This window comes from Myotis yumanensis, unplaced genomic scaffold (genome assembly GCF_028538775.1).
Source record: "Myotis yumanensis isolate MYYU_CA2020_CCGP unplaced genomic scaffold, mMyoYum1.0.hap1 SCAF_6, whole genome shotgun sequence".
Lineage (NCBI taxonomy): Eukaryota > Metazoa > Chordata > Mammalia > Chiroptera > Vespertilionidae > Myotis > Myotis yumanensis.
Genome location: NW_027223757.1, coordinates 85,662,556 through 85,685,899, shown reverse-complemented (window position 1 = coordinate 85,685,899; position 23,344 = coordinate 85,662,556). Strand labels below are relative to the sequence as shown.

Sequence of the window (23,344 nt, the reverse complement as noted above, 5' to 3'; positions counted from 1 at the left end):
ATATATTTTTATTTATTTCAGAGAAGAAAGGAGAGGGAGAGAGATAGAAATATCAATGATGAGAGAGAATCATTGATTGGCTACTTCCTGCCCCCAACCCCCACTGGGGATGGAGCCCGAAATGGGGCATGTGCTCTGACTAGAAATTGACCTGTGACCTCCTGGTTTATAGGTCAATGCTCAACCACTGAGCCACGCCAGCCGGGAAGTTTTATGCTCATTTTAGAGTTGTATGTATGTGTACCAGGACAACAAACCTGGGACTTTATCAGGTTCCCTTTTAAAATAAATTTACTTAATGAAAAACTTAACTTTAAAAACATTAAGCAGCCCTGGCAGGGTGACTTAGCTGGTTGGAGGATCATCCCCTACACCAAAAGGTCGTGGGTTCGATTCTCAGTCAGAGCACCTACCTAGATTGTGGGTTCTATCCCCATTCGGGTCCTGTATGGGAGGCAACCGAGCAATGTTACTCTCTCATATAGATGTTTCTCTCTCGCTCTCAAATAATAAGAAATAAACAGTCAGAACCGGTTTGGCTCAGTGGATAGAGCGTCGGTCTGCGGACTCAAGGGTCCCGGGTTCGATTCCGGTCAAGGGCATGTACCTTGGTTGCGGGCACGTCCCCAGTGGGGGGTGTGCAGGAGGCAGCTGATCAATGTTTCTCTCTCATTGATGTTTCTGGCTCTCTATCCCTCTCCCTTCCTCTCTGCAAACAATCAATAAAATAAATAAATAAATAAAAAAGATTGGTACTATTTAAAAAAAAAAAAGAAATAAACAAAAAATGCCCTGGCCAGTGTGGCTCAGTTGGTTGGGTAACAAGGGCACATGTCTGAGTTTTGGGCTCGATCCCTAGTGTGTGTGTGTGTGTGTGTGTGTGTGTGTGCAGGAGGCAACTGATAGATGTTCGACTCTCACATCGAGGTTTCTCTCTCCCTCTCCCTTCCTCTCTCTCTAAAAATCAATAAACTATTCTTTAAAAAAATAAATAAATAAAATGGGTTGTATATTTGATTGTGTTTACCTTATATAAAAAATAAATGGTTAGTTTATTATTTTTGAAAAACATCAATATGATTCATCACATTAAAAGATTAAAGGTGGGAAAATCATGATAGAATCAACAGAAGCCAAAAAAGTTTTTGATAAAATTCAAGTCATTCACAATAAGAAAAAACTATTAGCAAAGTAGGGATAGGTGAGAACTTTTTTCGTCTGATATAGGGCACCTTCTAAAACCCCACAGCGAACATCTTCTTTAGATCACAGAAAGTACACTAGGCAAAGTGTCCAACATGCAGGTCAGTGGGAAAGACCAAGAGGTTCCTCCTCCATGATCAACCTGGCTAGTCCATCCCTGGGACTAGCGAGGCCATGCGTTCCCAGTATTCTCAAGGTAGACCATATATTTCCACCCCTCTTTCAATTTGCACATTTTTATGAATAGCACCATCTTTCTCCTGAGTCTTCAGATGGTAAGCCCTGGTGCCATCTGGGATTGCTTCCTTTCTTTGGTTTCTTGTATCCAATCAATTACCTACCCCAACAAAACCATTAGCGGAAGCTCACTTAGATCCTATTCTCCCCATTCCTCCAGTAGACTGTTAGCCAGTTTCTCAAAATTTGCCACCAAAGTAAACCCTCCACAGCAGAGAAGAAAGTATCTCCCTGAGGGATCTAGTATAACCTAAAATAGTCCTCTGCAAACCTGAAATTTATTTGAAGTTTAACATTCTGCCTTAGAAGCATATACACATTTAGGATTCTGGTCCATACTACAGCCATAATTGTCATAAAGTAAAAAGGGCATTTACTTTAAATTACTTATGGTTAAGGAAAATTAAACTTCACGGAAGCCATGTGTATCCTGAGACTGACAGGAGTCATTTCAAACCCTCTTTTAAAAGACTGGGCCTATTTCACTATTGCAAAAGCCTCCCTGAGAGCCTTTCCGTCCTCACAGCACTTCCAGATAGATCCGGATCAATGGCGCAGGGCCATCAGATTAATCTCCCACAGACACTCCTTTCATCTCCAGTCCAAGGACCTGCTTATCAGGTCAAATTTAAAAGTCAACCAGCCTCGCTTTTCAAGTTCTCCTTCAAGAGGCCTCAGCCACCCTATCCAGTTTTATCTCAGCTGGAGCACTCCAGCCCACCCCAAGGCCTTATCACCCACTCCTGGCATCCTGGTCCTTTCTGCAAATCCAGCTCCTTCCTTCAAGTCCTAGTTCCCGGCCCACCAGGGTTGTAGCATTTAGAGAGCAGGTTAGAGCCAGATGGATCAACACTGGCCCAGAGGGGAGCTGACCTGCCCAACGGCACACACCAGCCAATGATTGCTTTCAATTAGTCTCATTGTTTCCTGTTAATAAATCCTAGTTTCCCTCCAAAATTGGAAACTCCTGGGGGGTAGGTTCTACACCTTTTTATTCCCAATTTGGTTAACCTGCTGCAGGAGGTACTGTGCATAAAGATAGGTGCTTTGTTTCCAGACCCCCTGCTCCTGCAATTCCCAGGCTTGGTATGTCTTTCCTTCACCTTTTGTCAGCCATTCACACTTACAAAATCAAGTTTAAGATTCCTCTAATTGTAGGTTATTTAGTTTTTTCTTTTTAAATTATCATTAAAGTTGTGCCCTGGCCAGTGTTTGTTGGTCAGCCTGTGCACCGAAGGGTCCAGGGTTCATATTCCTGGTCAAGGGTATGTACCTGGGTGACAGGTTCAATCTCTGGCCTGGTTGGGGTGCATGTGGGAGGTAACCAATCAATGTGTCTCGGATTCCAGTCAAGACGGCAGAATAAGTAAACATAGCACTCATCGCCTCCCCACAACCACATCAAAATTGCAACAAAAATACAAAACACCAGAGTTGACCAAGTCACTCCCATTCTGAACCAAACCTCAAATTTCCTGTGAAATATGGGGAAGGGGCTAAGCCAGGGGTGGAAGAATCAAGTGATTTCAGAGGTGGGGCAGGTAAAGTAAATGAGTTCAGAGTATGGGACTAAGAAACAAACAAACAAACAAAAAATAATAAAATAAAATACCAAACAACTATCATTCAGAACCACCTGAAATTTAGCTGAAAGGAAGTCCTACAACTGGGGAATTAAAGAAGAAGCACATCGAGACTGGTAGAAGGGATGGAGATGTGGAGTGGAATCTCAGAACCAGCCGGTCCCACACCCACATGTGATGGTTTAAAATTGGGAGGGATATCTTGGCTGTGGAGGTTTTCCTGAGGAGCAAGGGGTCCCAGCCCCACACCAGACCCCCCAGCCCATGGTTCCACTGCTGAGAAGAGAAGTCCCCACCACTTCTGGCTGTAAAAACCAGCAGAGCTTGTGGCTGAATGACATAGAGGTCGCTGGAGCCCCAGGCAGCTCCTCTTAAAGGGCCCTCACACAGACTTACCTGGAGCTCCCTCTGAGCTCCAGCACTGGGGCAGCAGCTTGAAAGGAACGTGGGACATTCAGGGAGGAACTAACTTGTCTAGAATCAGGACAAGAGCTGAAGGGGCAGCTTTCTCCCAAACAGAAATGCTGGAAGAGGCCACTGTTCCTTTGCTGAGCCCTCCCCACCACAGAGCTAATAGGCAGTCACCACATTAAAATCTCCATCAACCTGGCAAATACTTTTTTCCCTCCTCTGATAATTCCCTGAGACCCCGCCCCTCCCTACTTGCAGGTTCAACCAAGCCATTTCCAGTGGCTTTTCCTTAGAACTGGCCTCTCTTGCCTTATGCTAGACTTTCCTAAAATCACTCAAACAAGCAGTAGCTGGCCTCAGCATGCCCCATATCTCTCAATAAATGGCCCTAGGCCAGACTCTAGCAGCAGCCCACCTTGGTTCACAGCTTGGCCTCTCCTGGGGACCACATGAGGCCCAAAGCAAGTAGAAGCCATCTGCAGATTGCATTGTAGCTCATGCTGGGTGGCCCCAAGCAGGGCGCAGGGAGTGGCTGACTTTGCATCTCCCCAGAGGCTCCAGAGCCAGAGCACCCAGTGGCCAGCTTCTACCATGCCATATTACAACCCCACCACCACCAGAATGACACACAAGGGACTGACTCAGTGAGAACCAAAGCCCCAATGAAGTAAGTCCTGCTCCATACGGTCAGCTTCTGCACAGCAGTTCTTCCAATGTAGTTGCAACTGATCTTCCCAACCCATTGGCCTGGGTTGCGCCAACATCAATCAAGGCTCAACTATAATAGGACAGTGCACAGAGCTCACACAGGGGCTCACCTGCAGTGCTCAACTCTGGTAACTGGGGAGGCTGAGCCACTGGGGCCTACAGGACACCTACTACACATGGCCACTCTACCAAGTCCAGGAGACATAGCAGATCTACCTAATACATAGAAATAAACACAGGGAAGCAGCCAAAATGCGGAAACAAAGAAACATGTCATAAATGAAAAAAAAGAGAAATATCCAGAAAAATAAAAAACTGAATGAAATGGAAGCAAGAAAACTACCAGATACAGAGTTCAAAACAATGGTTATAAGGATGCTCAAAGAACTTACTGAGTACTTCAAGGAACTTAGTGAGAACAGCAACAACAACAAAAAAGGACCAGTCAGAAATGAAGGATACACTAACTGAAATAGAGAATAATTTACAGGGAATCAACAGTAGAGTAGAGGATGCCAAGAATCAAGTCAAGAATTTGGAATATAAGGAAGCAAAAAACACCCAATCAGCATAAAAGAAAATAGAATCCAAAAATATGAAGTAATGTAAGGATCCTCTGGGACAACTTCAGGCATACCACATTCACATCATGGGGATGCTGGAAGGAGAAGAGAGAGAGCAAGAAATTGAAAACCTATTTTAAAAAATCGTGACAGAAAACTTCCCTTACCTGGTGAAAGAAATAGGCATACAAGTCCAGGAAGCATAGGGAGTCCCAAACAAGATGAACCCAAAGAGGACCACACCAAGACACATCATAATTAAAATGCCAAAGGTTAAAGACAATGAGAGAATCTTTATAAAAGCAGCAAGAGAAAAGCAGCTCGTTGCCTACAAGGTAGTGCCCATATGATTGTCAGCTGATTTCTCAAAAGAAACTTTGCAGGCCAGAAGGGAGTGGCAAGAAATATTCAAAGTGATGGAAAGCAAGGACCTACAACCAAGATTACTCTACCCAGCATAGCTATCATTTAGAATTGAAAGTCAGATAAAGAGCTATACAGACAAGAAAAAGCTAAAGAGGTTCATCACCATCAAACCAGTATTATATGAAATGTTAAAGGGTCTTCTTTAAGAAGAAGAAAAAAAAAGATAAAAAATACAACCAATAAAATGGCAATAAATAAATACATATCTATCAACAACTGAATCTAGAAATCAAAATAAATGAACAAACAGAACAGAAACAGACTCATAGATACAGAGAACATTTTGATGGTTGCCAGATGGGAGGGAGGTTGGGGGGATGGATGAAAAAGGAGAAGGGATTTTGAAGTACAAATTAGTCATAGCCCATGGATACGAACAATAGACAGGTGAAGGCTTGGGATGGGGTGGGAGATAGGTGGAAGGAGGGTAGAGGAGGGAATTGGGGGGCATCTGTAATACTTTCAACAATAAAATAAAAAATTTTTTAAAGCAATAAATACAAATACTTTTTAAAATTGGTGTCTCTCACATGGATCTCTTTCTCCCCCTCCCTCCCTTCCTCTCTCTAAAAACCAATAGAAAAAAGATTCTCGGGTGAGGATTAACAACAACAAAAATTATCATTATTGTTGTTAAAACACTGAGCAGAAAATTACATTTTTAGAAAAGACTTTCACCTCTCCCAAACTCACAAATCCCCAGCAGTTGATTCTTTTTTATTTTATTTTTTTTACAATCCCTCCAGGAGAGTTTGTGTTATTCCTCCTCTCACTCACTCATTCATTTATTCCACAGGTCCTTATTGAGACTCTGTGAAGATACTACTGGGGCCAAGGACAATAATACGGTGGCAAATGAGACAGTTCCTTTCTTTTAAAGAGAAAAAATGGCCCTAACTGGTTTGGCTCAGTAGATAGAGCATCGGCCTGCAGACTCAAGGGTCCCAGGTTCAATTCTGGTCAAGGGCATGTACCTTGGTTGCGGGCATATCCCCAGTGGGGAGTGTGCAGGAGGCAGCTGATGGATGTTTCTCTCTCATCGATGTTTCTAACTCTCTATCCCTCTCCCTTTCTCTCTGTAAAAAAATCAATAAAATATATTTAAAAAAATAAATAAAGAGAAAAAATGTCCTAGGGGAAATAAAATGCGCTTTGCTTTCCTTCTTAATAATTTACCTTTACTTGATTCTTTAATTAACTCAAGCATGTAGGTTTGGGGCTTTGACTCATCATGTGGCCAGAAAGTTCTCTGAAATCAGGAATTGAATCTTCTGGTTTTTTGGTATCTAAGTAGATGCAGAACATGTGCCAGCTATCCTGGTGTAATTATTAGTGCTGTACCTTTCACTCTAACGTGTCCCCATTTGGAATAACAGGTGTTGGGGAGAATGTGGAGAAAGTGGAGCCCTCACACGCTGCTGGTGGGAGTTAAAATGGTGCAGCCACTTTGGAAAACAGTCTGGCATTTCCTCAAAACGTTAACTATACTTGCCATGTAACCTAGCAATTCTACTCCTGGGTATATACCCAAGAAAAATAGAAACACAGCCACAGAGACATTTGTATTCAAATGCAAGAGCATTATAATTATTCATACTAGCCAAAAGTGGAAACAACCCAAGTGTCTGTTAACATATGAACACATATACGGAATATAATGTGGAATATCCATATAATGGAATGTCATTTAAGTCATTCATAAAAAGGAATTACGTACTGAAGCATGCTATAACATTTATAAAAAGAAATGAAGTACTGAGGCATGCTACAACATGAATGAACCCTCAGAGCATTATGGTAAGTGAAAGAAGCCAAAGACCACACATCGTGATTCCATTTATATCAATTGTTCAGAATAGGCAAATCTATAGAGACAGAAAATAGATCCGTGGTTGCCTCGGGCTGGGGTGGTGATGGTAATGGGGAGTGACTGCTAATGGTTACTGAGTTCCTTTTGGGGGTGATACAGATTTTCTAAAATTAGATGATGGTGATAACTGCACAACTGTAAACATACTAAAAGCCATTCCGCTGTGTACTTCATATCGGTGAATTCTACATTATGAAAATTATATCTCAATAAAACTTTTTAAAAATCATTCCAGTCTGGACAATAAATTACATGGTCATTTTCTACCTATTGAAGCCTTAACGTGAGTGGCTGAGAGGCACAGGGGCTTCTGAGTTAGAACTACACCTCTACCACTTGTGTGGCCTGGGGCACAATGAACTGATTCCTCACCTGCAAAATAGAGTCACAGTGCCTACCTCAGCGACCTGTTGTAATGTCAGCAAAATAATGCATGGAAAGTACTAGGAGCCCCCCAATCCTATGTTCAAAGTGCTCAGCTTTTATTTGTTAATTTTTTAAAATATATTTTTATTGATTTCAGAGAAGAAGAGAGAGGGAGAGAGAGATAGAAACATCAATGATGAGATAGAATTATTGATCGGCTGCCTCCTGCATGCTCCACATGAGAATCAAGCCGACAATCCAGGCATGTGCCCTGACTGGGAATCGAACCGTGATCTCCTGGTTCATAGGTCGATGCTCAACCACTGAGCCACGCCAGCCAGGCAAAGTGCTGAACTTTTAGTAGATATTCACACTGGCAAAAGTCTGATACAGAATGCATGGATGGACCAATGGATGGAGCAAGCCTGATGCAACTCAAGCCTGAGAGCAGATTGTACCCATTCCTATAAACCAGATGTTCCCCTTAAAAAGGAACTCAAGCCCGGCCAGCATGGCTCAGTGGCTGAGTGTTGACCTATGAACCAGGAGGTCACTGTTCGATACCAGGTTAGGGCATATGCCTGGGTTGTGGTCTCGATCCCCAGTGTAGGGCATGCAGAAGGCAGCCGATCAAGGAACAGGCAAAGTCTGCCATTTAAATTTTTAAAAGGCTGCCCTGATCTACCTTACATTCTCCCTGGAGCCTTATCTCCCCTCCCCCAACACATACACCTTCCGGATTATACCTATATTCCAGGTCCACTGACTGGTCCAACATTGATGCTTCTGCTCAGCTCACGCTCTTCTTCCTGCCTCAAACACCCACCCCACCTCTCTTGAAAAGTTGCTTCATGTCCCTCAAGGCCGGCTCAAACACCACCTCTGCAAAGATGCTCGCCTCCGTTCCTCCTGCGTAAGTTTGAAGGAAAGTGTGCAGTGAGATGCAGTGGTTGTCCACAGAGGCCTGCCTGACTACTGACCAGTGCGGGGGGATGGGCCTTTGCCAAGACATCGTATCTCAGGGTCTCGCCCTCAGCTTTGCAGGAGAAGCGTGCGTTTTGAGGCTGCCTGGAGAGTAGACACAATCTACTTGCCTCCAACAAAAGCCACAGAAAGAAACAGACAAAACAGAAAAACAGAAGCAGTCAGTGAGTCTGAACACCAAGCCAGCCAATCAGCCCCTGCTCTCCTTAACATGCGAAGCCAAACTCCAAGCTGGGGATAGGAGCCAGCTCGCCCTCAGCCAAGGCACCTGCTGGGTCCCACAAAAGGCCGTGTGAAGCAGCGGTTCTCAACCTTGGCTGCCCATTAGAATCACCTGGGAATCTTTTTAAAATCCTGATTTCTGGGCCTCAAAGAAACAATTTCCAGAGGATGAGGCCCAGAAATCAGGATTTTAAAAGCCAAGGTTGAGAACCACTGGTGTAAAGTAATGCTAACCGTGTGTCAGGCGTTACAGAACCTGAGTTTGAAATCAAGGTCTGCCGTTTATTCTGTCTGTGACCTTAGACAACTTTCCTAGACTCTGGGTTTCCTCATCTGTCAAGTGGAGCTGACCTCTGTCCTGGCTACTCCCTCTGCCTGACCCACCCTTCCCCTAGACACCCACATTAGCTCCTTTCCCACTTCCCCGTCTCTGCTCAATGTTCACCTTTTCAGAGAGGCTTTTCCTAACCTTCCCAGGTAAAATAGGAATGCCTCCACTGGTCTCACACTCCTCATCCTCCTCATCCTGCCCTATCCCTAGTGCCTGGACCAGGGCTTGACCAGAGAGAACTGTTCAATAAATGTGGTAGAATGGATGAATAAAGCATACCTACCACGTAAAGTTGTGAGGATGTTAAGTGTTTAGAACTGTGCTTGGCCCACACCGAGGATTCATAAACGTTAAGTTTTATTAGGACAGCCTCCTACTGAGAGCCTGCTGCGCGCCAAGCACCCAGAGATGCCCTAGGGGAGTTGGGAGTTCTGAGTCTTGTTGGAAAGACAGAAGGAAGCCTTGGGAGAAAGGCACCTGCTCCAGCCCACGTGTGAATGTGTGCATACGTGTACGTGTGTGTGTACGTGTGTGTGTGTGGTCTTCTCCCAGGAAAGACTTACTTATGCTGCAGCGAGGCATGAGAAGCTGGCATGCTTGGTGTGCGGTTCTGCACTCCACCAGGGAGGGTCAGGGTGTAAGACAGGAGGGTGGCAGGGACCGGGGCTGGACAGGAAGGCGGCAGGGCGGGGCTGGACAGGAAGGCCGGACACATCATGAAAGGCCTATGGCTGAAAAATCTGAGTTGTGCTCTGAAGGCAACCAAGAGCTATTAAAGGGTTTTAATATGGACCAGCATTTGGAGTTTAGGAAGGAGGAAGTTGAGAAAGCAGTTAAGAGGTTCTTGCAATAAGCTAGTGAGAAATTCAGAGAGCAGCTCATGACAAAAGAAATGCAGGAAACAGAATCACTGGACCTCGGTGCCATTTGGATGGTGGTGAGGGGACAGCAACTTGATGGAAGGTGTTTCTATTTCCTCTGATCAGGAAAAACGGATTTAGGGGGGAAAAAAGATGCTCTGTTTCACATGCTGCTTTTAACGTGCCCACAGACATTCAGGTAAAGTCCCACAGCAGCTGGACATAATAAATGGCACCATGACCACCGAGTTCCTACTGTGTGCTTGGGATGCCTAGTGTCTCTTTTTGTCCTCACAACACTCATTCCAGGAAGGCATCGCTATCCCATTTCACAGCTAAAGAAACTGAGACTGAAACAATAACGTAACCTCTAAGGTCCACAGCCAGCCAGGGGCCCAGCTGGGCTGTGAACTCTGGTCACGTGTGACGACAGCCTTCCCTCTCCCCGACCTTAGCCTTGAGGCCTGGAGTCTGGACGTCAGGAGTGTGCACCTCTAGAAGTCCTCGGGGCAGGCAGCTGAGCCCCGCCAGGGAATGGGAAGAGGGGAATGCAGAGGACACCGCATTTAAGGGGCAGAGGGAGAAAGTGACTCGGAAGGAAACAACAGCCAGAGAGGCCGGGAAGCGAACGGAAGGCCACGGAAACTGGATGCCAGAGCACCAAGCTGCCAGGGGTCGGCAGGACGCGGACCCCTCCCTCAGCCCAAGCTGTGTCAAAGTGACAAACGCCAGCTCCCTCCACCCCCACTGACGCATTCTTTCTTTAGATATGTTAATAGAGGGCATGGGTTAAGGTCGAGCTGGAGCTGGGGGGCCTTTGTGTCTCTTTAAATCAGTTTGCATAGCTTTGCTCTGACCTGTGATGTATCGATTTTATAGTTTACATCAGGGCAGACTATCCTAATTTCAATTTCTGGGAAGGTTCTCCCAGGCTGACCTCCTGCAGTGTGGGATGCAGCGAAATACATCAGGCCTTTAGTTTCAGACCCAGGTTCAAATGTGGGCTCTGCTGTGTGACCCTGGCCAAACCAAACTGCTTAAACCACAGGTTCTTACCTTTCTTAAAAAACAAACTAACAAACAAGGTGTATGTATATTGATCTTAGAGAGAGAGGAAGAGGGAGAGAGAGATAGAAACAGCGATGAAAAAGAAACATTGATCTGCTGCCTCCTGCATGCCCTTTACCGGGGATTAAGCCCGTAACCCAAGCCTGTGCCCTGACCCGGATGTTACTTACTGATCCCTTACTGAAGGCTCGGGAATCACACACCTGGGTTTGATTCCAGCTCTGCCACTTACGACCCCAGGTTTTTACCTTTCAAATGGGGTGGCTATGAGGGCGAAGAAATGTACCGAAAACAGCTAGTTTATAGTACGGTGCTGCTATTATTACATTGTCTCCACTCACTGCCTGCCTTCAATCCTAAACACTTGGTTAGATTTTAATTCGGATGGATTTCTTGTTCATTCCCAGACCTGGAGGTTAGAATCCCCAGAAGTGGGGCTGAGGTTCTGTATGTTTATCCCCAGGTGATTTTGAAACATCCAGAGCTAAGAACCAGAAGCCAAGAATTACTTTCTCCTTCCCCTGCAGCCTGTATATCTTCATACCGAATGTATCACTCTATCAGTGAACTCTCTTAGTAGGCGGGTCTCTCTATCCTATGACTGGAAATTCTCAGAGGGTCACCCCCCTCCTAGAATGAATGGGGTTATTCCCAAATCAACAATCTATTGAGTCATGCCTCTTCATCCATCACAATAATCTCATTTTCAGAGGGCAACCCAGAGCTTCCTAATGTATTCATTTATTCACTCATTTGCAGTTGCCCCCTTAAGCTCTCTACCACATGAATAATTGAGAATTCAAGTCAATTCTGGGGTGAAACTAGAACAAATAAGAAGAGAAAAAGTTTAGCGCGAGTTCACCCAGTCTCCTCCAGGTATGAGTAACTCTTCCATAAGTAATAATAACAAGAATAATAATAGTTACGTAGCAATTACTTTGAGTCAGGCATTGTTCTAAATGCTTTACATTAATTATGTTAATCCTCTAATTCAACAATTTGCAGCCGGTGTGCTGCAAGAATTTTTTAAACATGCACTGACCTCTTTTCCCTTAGATCAGCGGTTCTCAACCTGTGGGTCTCGACCCCTTTGGGGGTCGAACGACCCTTCCACAGGGGTCGCCTAAGACCATCAAAAAACACATATATAATTACATATTGTTTTTGTGATTCATCACTATGCTTTAATTATGTTCAAGTGGTAACAATGAAACTGGGGGTCACCACAACATGAGGAACTGTATTAAAGGGTTTCGGCATTAGGAAGGTTGAGAACCACTGCCTTAGATTGTCAAATAAATAAAATGACAACAGTCAACATAACAATAGCCCTCTGGTGTGAATGAATCAAAATGATAGCAATTTTTTTTTCTGTCAGATCACCGCAGAATTTTAGTAATTGGTCTGTGTATGCCGTGTGATGAAAAGGTTGAAAATCGCTGCTCTAATTTATAGTTATTCCTACTTTACAGAGGGGGAAACTGAAGCACTGAGAGGGGAAGTGACTTGCCCAGGTGCACACACCTAGCAAGAGGCAGAGGCTGAATTTAAACCAGGTATTTGGGGTCCAAGATTAGGATTTTACTGTTTAAGGGCAAACTAAGGAGAGGGGCTGGGCTGGCAAGCCCCGGGTGGCCCAGAATCAGAGGCCACCGACGAAGAAGCCTGATGCTGTCCCAGGCCTGGGGGTCAGAGCTGACCACAGGCATGGCTTCCTGGGTTGCCTGGCGGAGGAATGAGAGACATGAAAGGGAAATTCCTCCAGGAAAAGAGAACATTCTTGAGGTTTTGTTTTTTTCCCCTTTGGCCTCATCTCTGATTTCAGACCCAGGGCTTCTTTGCTGAGTCACGGAGGACATTTTGAAAGGGTGGGGTGGTGCAGGAGTGTCAGCTCCACACTCCCAGGGCAACAGAGCCCCCAAGGCTGGGCACTCTGGGGCCTCCTGGGGCAGTGGTCGGCAAACTCATTAGTCAACAGAGCCAAATATCAACAGTACTTCTTCGAAATAGACTCGCCCAGGCCGAAAACCGACTTCTGCGCATGGGCCACGAAGTTTCAATCGCACTGTACGCTCGCCCGCACGTGGTATTTTGTGGAAGAGCCACACTAAAGGCGCCAAAGAGCCGCATGTGGCTCGAGAGTTGCAGTTTGCCGACCACGGTCCTGGGGGCCAGATAACACCTGTTCTAAAAACAGTTCACCCAGAGAAAGCCGATTCTACTGCTCTCTTCCTTATCTCCCCTGAGTCTCTTCAATGAATCAATAAGAACATCAATGGATGCTTGGATGAATAATCAAGTAAATAAGTAAGTGACTAAACAGATATTTACTGATCCCTTACCGAAGGCTCTGGAATCAGACACGCCTGGGTTTGGTTCCAGCTCTGCCACTTACGACCCCAGGCAGGTGCCAGAAACTCAGTTTCTCCATCTATAAAATGGAAATATTTGTTCTGGGCTGCAAGCTTGGGGTGAGGACCAAAGGAAGTAAAAGCTCTTGGCACACAGTAGCACTGCATAAATGGCACCTCCTGCGTGCCAGGCATTGAGAGGGGCTGGAAATCAAAGAGGAATAATCTCAGCCTCTAGGACAGGGGTCTTCAAACTTTTTAAACAGGGGGCCAGTTCACGGTCCTTCAGACCGTTGGAGGGCCGGACTATAGTTTAAAAAAAAAAACTATGAACAAATTCCTATGCACACCGCGGCGGCAAAAACACACCCGGCAGGCCGGATAAATGTTTTCGGCGGGCCGCATGTGGCCCGCGGGCCGTAGTTTGAGGACCCCTGCTCTAGGACTTCCGTGGGAGGGGAAATAGAGATGTAATGAATCAACACAATGCACGATGCTAGAAGAGAGGCCAGTTCCCAAGGCTAAGGACCGAGAGAGGAAAAAAGACCAACTGCCAAGCTCGGGTGGACACATCAGGACGGTCCTGCTAAAGTCTGCGTCCAGGGCTTCTGACGATCACCTGAGCAGAATCACCAAGGACTTCGTGAAAGTACAACAGCCCTGGGTGGGGCCCAAGAGTCTGCACTTGTGCCACCTCCCACAGCATTTGCAAGGCCTCGGGGCGCACCTGGAGTCCACAGCCAGGCGGTTATAGGGCTCTCATTCACAGACTTAGCACTTTGCACCCGTTTTAGGGTGACCTGCTCAAAGTTACTTGCTCCACCTGAGAACCAGGCAGTACCTGAGCACCTCCAACACCTGGTGATTCTAATGAATGATTCCAATACCCGCTGAGGTTCAGATCCTTGAAGACGGTTGTTTGCTTCCTCCAGCCTTCACCTTTCCAGGCCCAATCATTCAAATGCTTCAGATGTTTTCCTATCTGGTATTTTGTAATGAATTCCTTTTAAAAGGTCATAGATTTATTAAGAAAGGAGTTAATTATGAATCTTTTATTTTTTTTAAGCGATGTATTTGAATTGATTTTTGGAGAGGAAGGGAGAGGGAGAAAGAGAGAGAAACATCGTTGTGAGAGAGAAACATGAACTGGTTTCCTCCTGTAGGCCCCCGGACCGCGGACCGAACCCGAAACCTGGGCATGTGCCCTGACCGGTAATCAAACTGGTGATCTTTTGGGCAACGGACGACTCTTAACCAAGTGAGCCATACCAGCCAGGGCAATTAGGAATCTTTTGTTAATAGAAAACCTTTTCATTCCATGAGGGGAAGCTTTCCTGGAAAAGATGAGAAATTTTTGCTGATTTGACACAAAATACTAATATCAAAGAAGATCACTTTAGCTGACAGCAAATGGTAAGAGGTCTCACCAATTTAAAGATTATTTTAGTTGATTCACTATAACGGAAAACATAAAATGCCTAAAGTCTTAGGCTCATATATGGAAGGAATTTTAATAGAGGTTTTCCCAAATTTGACAACTATCCTGATATTTATATGCCATCACCAATAATGACTTATGTAGCTGCAATAATCCTTTCTATATCATCAATAATTTTAAAACTTCCAATCAACCATCCTGGAGGAATACTGGGTTATCTTTTTAATTTTATATGTGGAAAATATTACGAAATTATTGTCCTATGGGGATGCAACCAAAGAGGATGCAACCAAAAGATAGAGGAAACAGGTGTTAGAGAAGAGTGTCAAGCAGTTAACATCGATACAGTATTATGTTATTTTCCTGGATTTTATGATGGTTCTGCTTTAACATATTTTCTAATATGTTGTGATTTTATTAAAAAATCTAAATAAATGTTCACTTTTGTAGCCTTTATATTTGTGATTTTATACTGTTTTTCTCCAAGAGGGCCTCTAACATTGCATAAGCTTTAGACCCAACAAAATCTGACTCTACCCTGAGCACACCAGAAAGCAAAGGCTTCGGGGTCAGACCAGGGCTCACATCTCATCTCTACCACTCGCTAGCTGTGTGCTGTGTAGCCTTTGACAAATTCCTTAACTCCCCTGAACCACGGTTTTCTCCTCTATCTAAAATGGGGCGGTAATATCTACCAGGCAGGCTTGTCTGAGGATTAAATAAGACTCTGCATGTAAAGTGGTATGTGACCATCTCAATGACTTTGTGGTAAAGAGACAACTGAGGTTCCTTTGAGGTCACAGAGCTGAGAACAGGGACTTTAGAAAGAATCTGGACTTCAAGTTTAGATGAACAATCCTCATTCCTCTCTATCTCCCACCCCTTTCAAGACAGACAGTAAACAGCAATCCTGTGCTATCCCTGAGCCCAAGCCAACCTAACCCCACCCTCACTCTTCACCAAAGACAGGGAACAGAAACTTTTCCCACGGCCAGCACAACCCATCGCCACGTGGGGAAGGTGAAATGAACACCCCTCTGGCAGTGCCTGTCAGAAATAATGAATCAGATGAAATTAAGAAATACTTGGTCTTTTGTTGAAATAATAAACTTGGTTTTGTGTTCTCCTTTTTCCACCAACTCAACCGACCCCAAGATTCTCTTCTTTCCACAAACGCGTGCCAGGTTCTTTACAAGCATTCTCTCATTCCCTTCTCACAGTGGCCCCATATGATAAGTGCTTCTACCCCACTGTGTGGATAAAGACGCTGAGGCTCAGAAAGGTGAGGCATCTTGCCCGACAGGAATCCTGATCTGTCTTTCAGACCCAGGTCCTTAATCATTAGGCCACACTGGCTTCCTGTCAATCGCCCCTCGTGTATGTTGCTGTGCAATGGAATTGGGACTTAGGTGCTGGAGTGGGGAGTGGACAGTCAGAGGATCCTTGTGGTTCCCTAACTCCCCTAAGCCCTAGTGTTGCCCAGCTGTGCCAAACTACTCCTGTTTTTCCTCAACCTCCCTTCTGATCTGTGCTTTTACTCCCAGTGCTCCCAGCAGAGTAGAGCTAAAAGCTGCTTGTTTCTAGAGGAGTCATCAGGTAGGCGTCAGAAGACCCCATTCTAACCTGGTTTGGCCACCATCTCGCCCTTAGGCAAGTAGCTTGATCTCTCTGGACCTCATTGGCCAAACTTTAAAAGTTAGGTAGGAAGGAGGTACTTTCAGGATCCTCTGCAGTTCCAACATCCTCTAAGTGAGCCTATCAGGTGTAATACAATGCAGGTCTCTGAATGTGTTCTTGCCGATTTTCTGAAAATCTCCCCATCCCCCATGTTACAGCATCCTCTGTTTCTAGTGTATCACGAAGGCTGTAATATATACAGGGTGATTAGTATGATGTGACTATAAAGTTTAGAGTGACGTGGCTCTGAATCCTGGCTCTACCAGGTCCTGGCTCTACGCAAGTTGGTCAAATCTTCCTCTTCTTGAAGTCTCCTTTTCCTCCTCCATAAAACGGTGGTTTCATGATGGCCCCCATCCCATAGAGCTGTTGTAATGATAAAAGAGATGAGGTCTGAAAAGTGCTCAGGACCATGCTGAGGGCTCAGTGAATGAAGGCCATTCAGGTCATTACCACACACGATGTCCTTAGGCCTCCTCATCTGTTTGTGACCTGGGATACAGAACCTCAAAGGGATAACCTCAAAAGAAGACTGAGGTGGAGAGGGGCAGAGGGGCACGGGACATGCGAAGGACAGATGGAGGGATCTTAGGTCCACATAGCTGATCTGGGGAAGAGAATGGACTTACTCGTTGCCCAGCCCCACCCAAACATGACAACCCAATGTCCATGACATGTCAATAAGATGATGCTGGAGAACACTAAAATATCCAAAGTGTGAATTACAGAATATTTCTGAAAGGCTGCCTAAATTTTCTATTGCACAGGCACTGCCAAACCCTGGGCTAAAGCAGAGAGTCTGTTCTTTCTTTTCTTCTCTCCACAATGGCCCCCTTCCCAATCAGAATTTCATTCTCCATTCAAGCTCTCAACTTGAAGCCTCCAATCCTTCTAGCCTCTGAGAGCTCAGCCCATCTGCTCTAAATCCTTTAAAACAAATAAACTAATCAACCAAGCAACATTCCTACCATTTCTCTCTCTTGAAAAATCTTGGTCTTTACTTATAATAGTGAAAAAATTAAACCAACCTAAATTTCCAACAATAAAGGCTTCATTCCATAAGTTGTAACCCTATAATAGAGTACTATACTATAATAAGATAATATATTATGATAAAATAATATACTATGATAGAATATTATACTATATTACATAGAATATTATACTATATATTACAATTTAATATTAAAAGCAACCAAAGATGTCAATAGAGTGGCGGTTACCATTGTGGGTCCTGGAATTGGACTGACCAGGTTTTAACACCCAGATCCACCACAGACCAGCTGTGTGACCTTGACAAGTCCTGCCTTAGGTGTGCAATGACAGTGATAATAAAGAGGTCTGATTCTGTAGTCAGACTTCCTGACTGGTTTAAATCCTCGTTCTGTCACTTTCTAATAGCTATACTTGGACAGTTGAATTAAAGCCTTCTGTTCCTCAGGTTCCTCACCTGTAAATTAGGATCTACATACAGGGATTTTTGGGGTGAGAAATAAATAACGCATGTTAAACCCCTAGAACAGTACTCAGCACAGCTAATGTGACACTATCATTTCCCCACCCCCACCCCACCTCTAACCCCCCAAGGAACTTCTAAATGTAAATGCATATCCAAGTCACGTAGAGCATGCCACCTTGGAGAGGAGCACTGAGCTACTCCAGATGTGCAACATCAACTTGCATCCCGCTCAGGTGGGCTCTTGGCAGGGTTGCCTGTCATCAGCAAGAACTGGTTAACACGTTAAGTGCCCAGTCAGTCACCGGTGACTGACACTATACTTTCCGTCCGGAAGACAAAACAGGCTTGGCGCTTTATCCTGTTAAGCAGGCACTAACAAGAACAGCTGGGGCTCGTTGGGGGCTCAGTTTAGTCTGCTGGGGAAACAACAGCCTGACTTCAGTGTAGAGCGAGTCACGTGACGGTGTGCACTGCCCTTGAGCTTAACTGGAAACTCACCCGCTTTCTGCAGAGGGTTCCTGAGGGAGGGTCCCAAGTGCCCTGGTTACCACTCAACAACAGCCCAACTTAGCTGGGGTCACAGAGCGGCGGCCACCTGTTGAACCACAGCACGGTTCAGTTCCCATCTTAGTTCTTCTTGGCACTACTACCAACTCAACCCTTAGAAGGGGGCTGTGTGGTGGGGGCCCAATCTGCTATTTTTCTTGAGCCTAACTGTCAATTCTCCCTGGTTCTTGGCTTCCGACAGAAGGAGGCTAAACCATAGGGCACGTTATATTTTTCAAAGGGCTTTATACACACATGATCCCATTTGAAAATGGCGATCATCATCTACATGTATATACGTAATGTTAACCATTTTAGAAAATGCTTTCTCCTCCACTAGTTCCATCTTCACAAGAACACTGGGAGCTGAACTAGAGAAACTCAAGCCAAAAGAGGTCTGGGGCGTTGCCTGGGGAGATGACTCCAAGGCCTCATGGTGTCATGGCCTCACCAAGGAGACCTCATGCTTGGGCCTACCTCCTCAGCCCCTCAGGCTCCAAAAGAGGACCTGTCTGCATGTCCAGAAGGGCCTCTACTTCTGGGGAGACTCAACAGGGCATCTCACAGCCACGTATAAACAGACAGTGGGAGACACAGCTGCTGAGTGGACAGGACAGAGGCCCCTGGGCCCCGGGCCAGCACATGCTCTCCTACAGGCCCTTCGCCAGGGGCAGCCAGAGGGGAATCAGAAGGGGACTTGCTGGGTTAGGGACTGGAACTAAGGGAGGCAGCCACAGTGCTCAGTGTCGGGGCACAGACCAGGAGAGGCGACTCTTTCCGCAGCAGGAAAAGCGCCAGGCCACACCAGGCTACCACTCCACGCAGTGACCGCTTGCCTCTTTTTAACAGTATCCAGAGCTACTGGATCTTTCTTTGTGGATATATTAGTATCTCGGTCCAGTGACAATCAGGCCTCATTGGTCTCAGAGCCATTCTGTCTCTTTAAGGTAACTCAATCCTTTCTGGTTTGGTCTCCATCGTCTGCCCCCCCCCCCCCCCCCCCAGTCTGATTCTTCTTCCTCACTCTGGGTGGAGATGAGGGAAGTAGTGAGCGATGCATCTCTGCCCTTGTTAGATGGTGGTATTATTATTATTATTACCACTATTATTATTTTATAGATGAGGAAATTGAGGATCTGAGAAGTTATAACAAAACTGCCTTTCTGTGTATGAAAGATATCGGGCGATACGCTTCTCAGGAAGAGATCCTCCTGGCCCACAGCACAGTGCTCCCCATCAGGAGCTTTCAGCATACGCCTGCCAATCTGAATGCAGAATATGTGAGGCTTAGGGCCCCCAGGCAGCTGTCCCTAAAAATGACTGGCTCCCTGCCAGGAGGGCATCTTCAAAGAACTGTACAAGCTCCGTAGTGACAGGGCTGTATAGATCCATTCCCATCTTTAACCACTTCCCCATCTAAACGCTCCCATTTGCAGCACAACTCGCTGGATGTGGGGTCTAGGCTAGGCCCTGAAATGAGAGAGGCTCAGGGTCAGGGTGGATTCAGAAGTACCTACTTCAGCCTAACCAAATTATTCACTTTCCCCACAACCCTAGTTCCCAGAAACTTACACCTCACAGACCAATAAAATTTCCCCCCAAAACCTAAAAACCAAAAAGTAAGGCTATTACCAAGTAAGGTTATTAGGGAAAAAACCTATAGTCTCTATATAACGTATTTCGTAAAATAAAGAATACCTGAACACCAAGTCCTTAGAGAGGGCTCAGAATAAAGGACATTACCTTTAGTGGAAAGAATTTAGTTACATAAAAAACCCAGTACATCATCTGAGAGAACTAGCCTGGGATCACAGTCCTACACCAGCCCCCTGCTCCCCCCGCATCCCTGTAGCACTTGGCACTTCTTCAATGATGGTAGCTACCACTACCTGAGACAGCTCATCTATTTTCAAAAAACTTGACTAAGATTTTTTATTTTATTTTATTTATTTATTATTATTTTTTAGAAATACGGAACGCTTCACAAATTTGCGTGTCATCCTTGCGCAGGGGCCATGCTAATCTTCTCTGTATCGTTCCAATTTTAGTATATGTGCTGCCAAAGCGAGCACCAGATTTTTTTAAATGTATAACGTATAAATATATTATAAAAAATTAAACTGTTAGGGATAATGCTTTAGGAACCTGTGTCTATCCACTCCACCCCATTATATATGCTGTATCACCTTCAGCTGAGGCCAGATTCCTGGGAGTAACTAGAATAATAGCTAATAATACACTGAGTACCTTCTATGAGCTGAGCACTGTTCTAAGTGGTTAATAGGCATTCACTCAGTTACTCCTTCGACCAACCTTATGGGGTAAGTACAATTATTATTCCCATTTATAGATTTTTAAAAAACTTAGAGTAATATGCCCAAGGAAGGGGCCAAGTTTAGATTCAAACCCCAGCAACCTGGCTCCAGAGCCCATACTTTTAACTGCCACACTTGTTTGTGCTAAAGCTTCCTTACATATCCAATTGGGAGGCAAAAAATACACTTTCCACTTCCTTCTCCCTCCCATGACCCTTGCCCCAGTTCATCTTCTCCTTCCCTTTCTACTGCACTGACCCTAACCCATATTCTTGCCTCCATTCTCTCTATCCAATGTACTCCCCTCCAGTCTTGCACATATTTAAGTTTAATCTAAAATTATTCTCATTATAAAAGTAGTTATGCTCAATTAAAAAAAATAGCAAATATAAAGTAGAAAGAAAAAAAACCCCCCAACCTATTCATAGCCTTACCAACCACTGAAACCATCTCTATGACACATTTTGATAATGTTCCTTACAATCTCTTTTTCAAGTACACAAGCCATTTTTTTTTAAACATGAGATTAAAAACACACACACACACACAACTTGGATCTAATCATATTATAGGTAGAATTTTAGTGAAAATTATCTTGAGCATTTTTCATGCTATTAAACATATTTACATTGTCAATGTAAATTTAAGCTCTGATCATACTAGTTATTGCTCAAAAATGTTCAATATCTCACCCCACGCCTATCAAATAAATTTCAAATTCCGTAGTCTGACATTAAGGTTCTCTGTAATCTAGTACAGTGTGTTTTTGCTCCTATTTTCCATACCCTAGCCCTGTCTCAACATGTATTCTTTTTTTTTTTTTTTAATATATTTTATTGATTTTTTACAGAGAGGAAGGGAGAGGGATAGAGAGTTAGAAACATCGATGAGAGAGAAATATCGATCAGCTGCCTCCTGCACATCCCCCACCGGGGATGTGCCCGCAACCCAGGTACATGCCCTTGACCGGAATCGAACCTGGGACCTTTCAGTCCGCAGGCCGACGCTCTATCCACCGAGCCAAACCGGTTTCGGCTCAACATGTATTCTTAACAAATGGGATCTCCATTGCTTGAATACTTCCTGTACTTTTTCCACACCCCCTGGGTCTTTGCTGACCCACATGATCTAGATTTTAGAGCACACACACAATTTTGATTGATTTATGCTTAAAATGAACTCTTATTTCACACACAAACCTATTCCCACCCTCTACCCCAACCCCAAACTCCACCATCATTTGCTCAGGGCAAAAATCTTTTCTTAAATTTTTATTTATTGATGAGAGAAAGAGAGAGGGAGGGAGGGACAGACAGAAAGAGAGAGAGATAAAGAGAGAGAGATTTGTTGTTCCACTTATTTATGCATTCATTGGTTGCTTCTTTTTTTTTTTTTTTTTTTTAATATATTCCATTGATTTTCCACAGAGAGGAAGGGAGAGGGACAGAGAGCTAGAAACATCAATGAGAGAGAAACATCGATCAGCTGCCTCCTGCACACTCCCCACTGGGGATGTGCCCGCAACCAAGGCACACGCCCCCGACCGGAACCGAACCCGGGACCCTTGAGTCCGCAGGCCAACGCTCCATCCACTGAGCCAAACAGGCTAGGGCCATTGGTTGCTTCTTGTATGTGCCCTGACCCGAGATCGAACCCGTAACCTTGGCGTATTGTTATGAGCCTCTAACCAACTGAGCTACCCGGCCAGGGCCTACTCAGGGCAAAAATTCGGAGTCACCTTTGAGTCCTTTCTTTCTCCCACATCCCACATCCAATCAATCAGCAACTCTAATGGGTTCTGCCTTGGAATATCTATCATGAACCAAAACACTTTTCAGCATCTGCCCTGTGACCCCTCAAATCCAAGCCTCTGTTTCTCTATTCCTGGACCTCCCTGCTTCACTCTGCCCTTCACACAGACTGTTTGCAATGCAGCAGCCAAAGGTCTTTAAAAAACACAAATTAGAGCAAACCATTTCTTGCCTTCTAAGTGCCCAAAGGTCTTCCATCACATTTAGAATAAAAGCCAAAATACTAGGCCCTGACTACCCCTTAGACCTCATTTATTACAACTCCCAACTTCTTTTACTCTGCTCCAGCCACACTTGCCTCCTAGTGGTACCTCAACCTCAAGAATTAGATCAGGTTTTAACATCTTTTACCTGCTGTTTCCTGTGCTCTTCCTCCATAGCTGTGCTGACCAATATGGTGGCCACAGGTGTCTACTGAGCACTTGATACCTGGTTAGTCTGAATTCATATGTGCTTCTGAGTATAATATACACACTGGACCTCAAAGACTTAGTGCAAAGGATGCAGAATATCACATTAGGAGTTTTTATATTGATTACATGATGAAGTTACATTTTAGACGTATTAGGTAAAATTAAATGCGCTATTAAAATTAATGTCACCTGCCCCGGCCAGTGTGGCTCAGTTGGTTGGGTGTCATCCCATGCACTAAAAGGTTGCTGGTTCAATTCCCAGTCAGGCTCCATCCCCGGAGGGTGCGTGCAGGAAGCAGCCAATGGATGTTCCCTTCTCATATGGGTGTTTCTCTATCTCTCCCTTTCCCTTCCTCTCTCTCTGGAAGTCAATATAACATCTTAAAAAAATAATAATGTCATTTGTTTTACTTCTTAAACGGGGCTACAAGAATATTTAAAATTACCTATGTGCATTTCTATTGAACAACAGAGCTGCCCTGGATCACTGGCTCTCCACCCT

General features: G+C 44.7%; 1 protein-coding gene and 1 non-coding gene across 6 annotated transcripts in view; both read right to left on the bottom strand.

Annotated features, from left to right (window-relative positions):
* Window positions 1–23,344, bottom strand: part of CCND3 (cyclin D3) — an 86,994-nt gene that overhangs the window by 10,635 nt on the left and 53,015 nt on the right. The window lies entirely within an intron of this gene.
* On the bottom strand, window positions 20,269–20,375 carry LOC139013425 (U6 spliceosomal RNA). Its single transcript, XR_011472058.1, has one exon. It is a non-coding gene; the product is annotated as a U6 spliceosomal RNA (small nuclear RNA).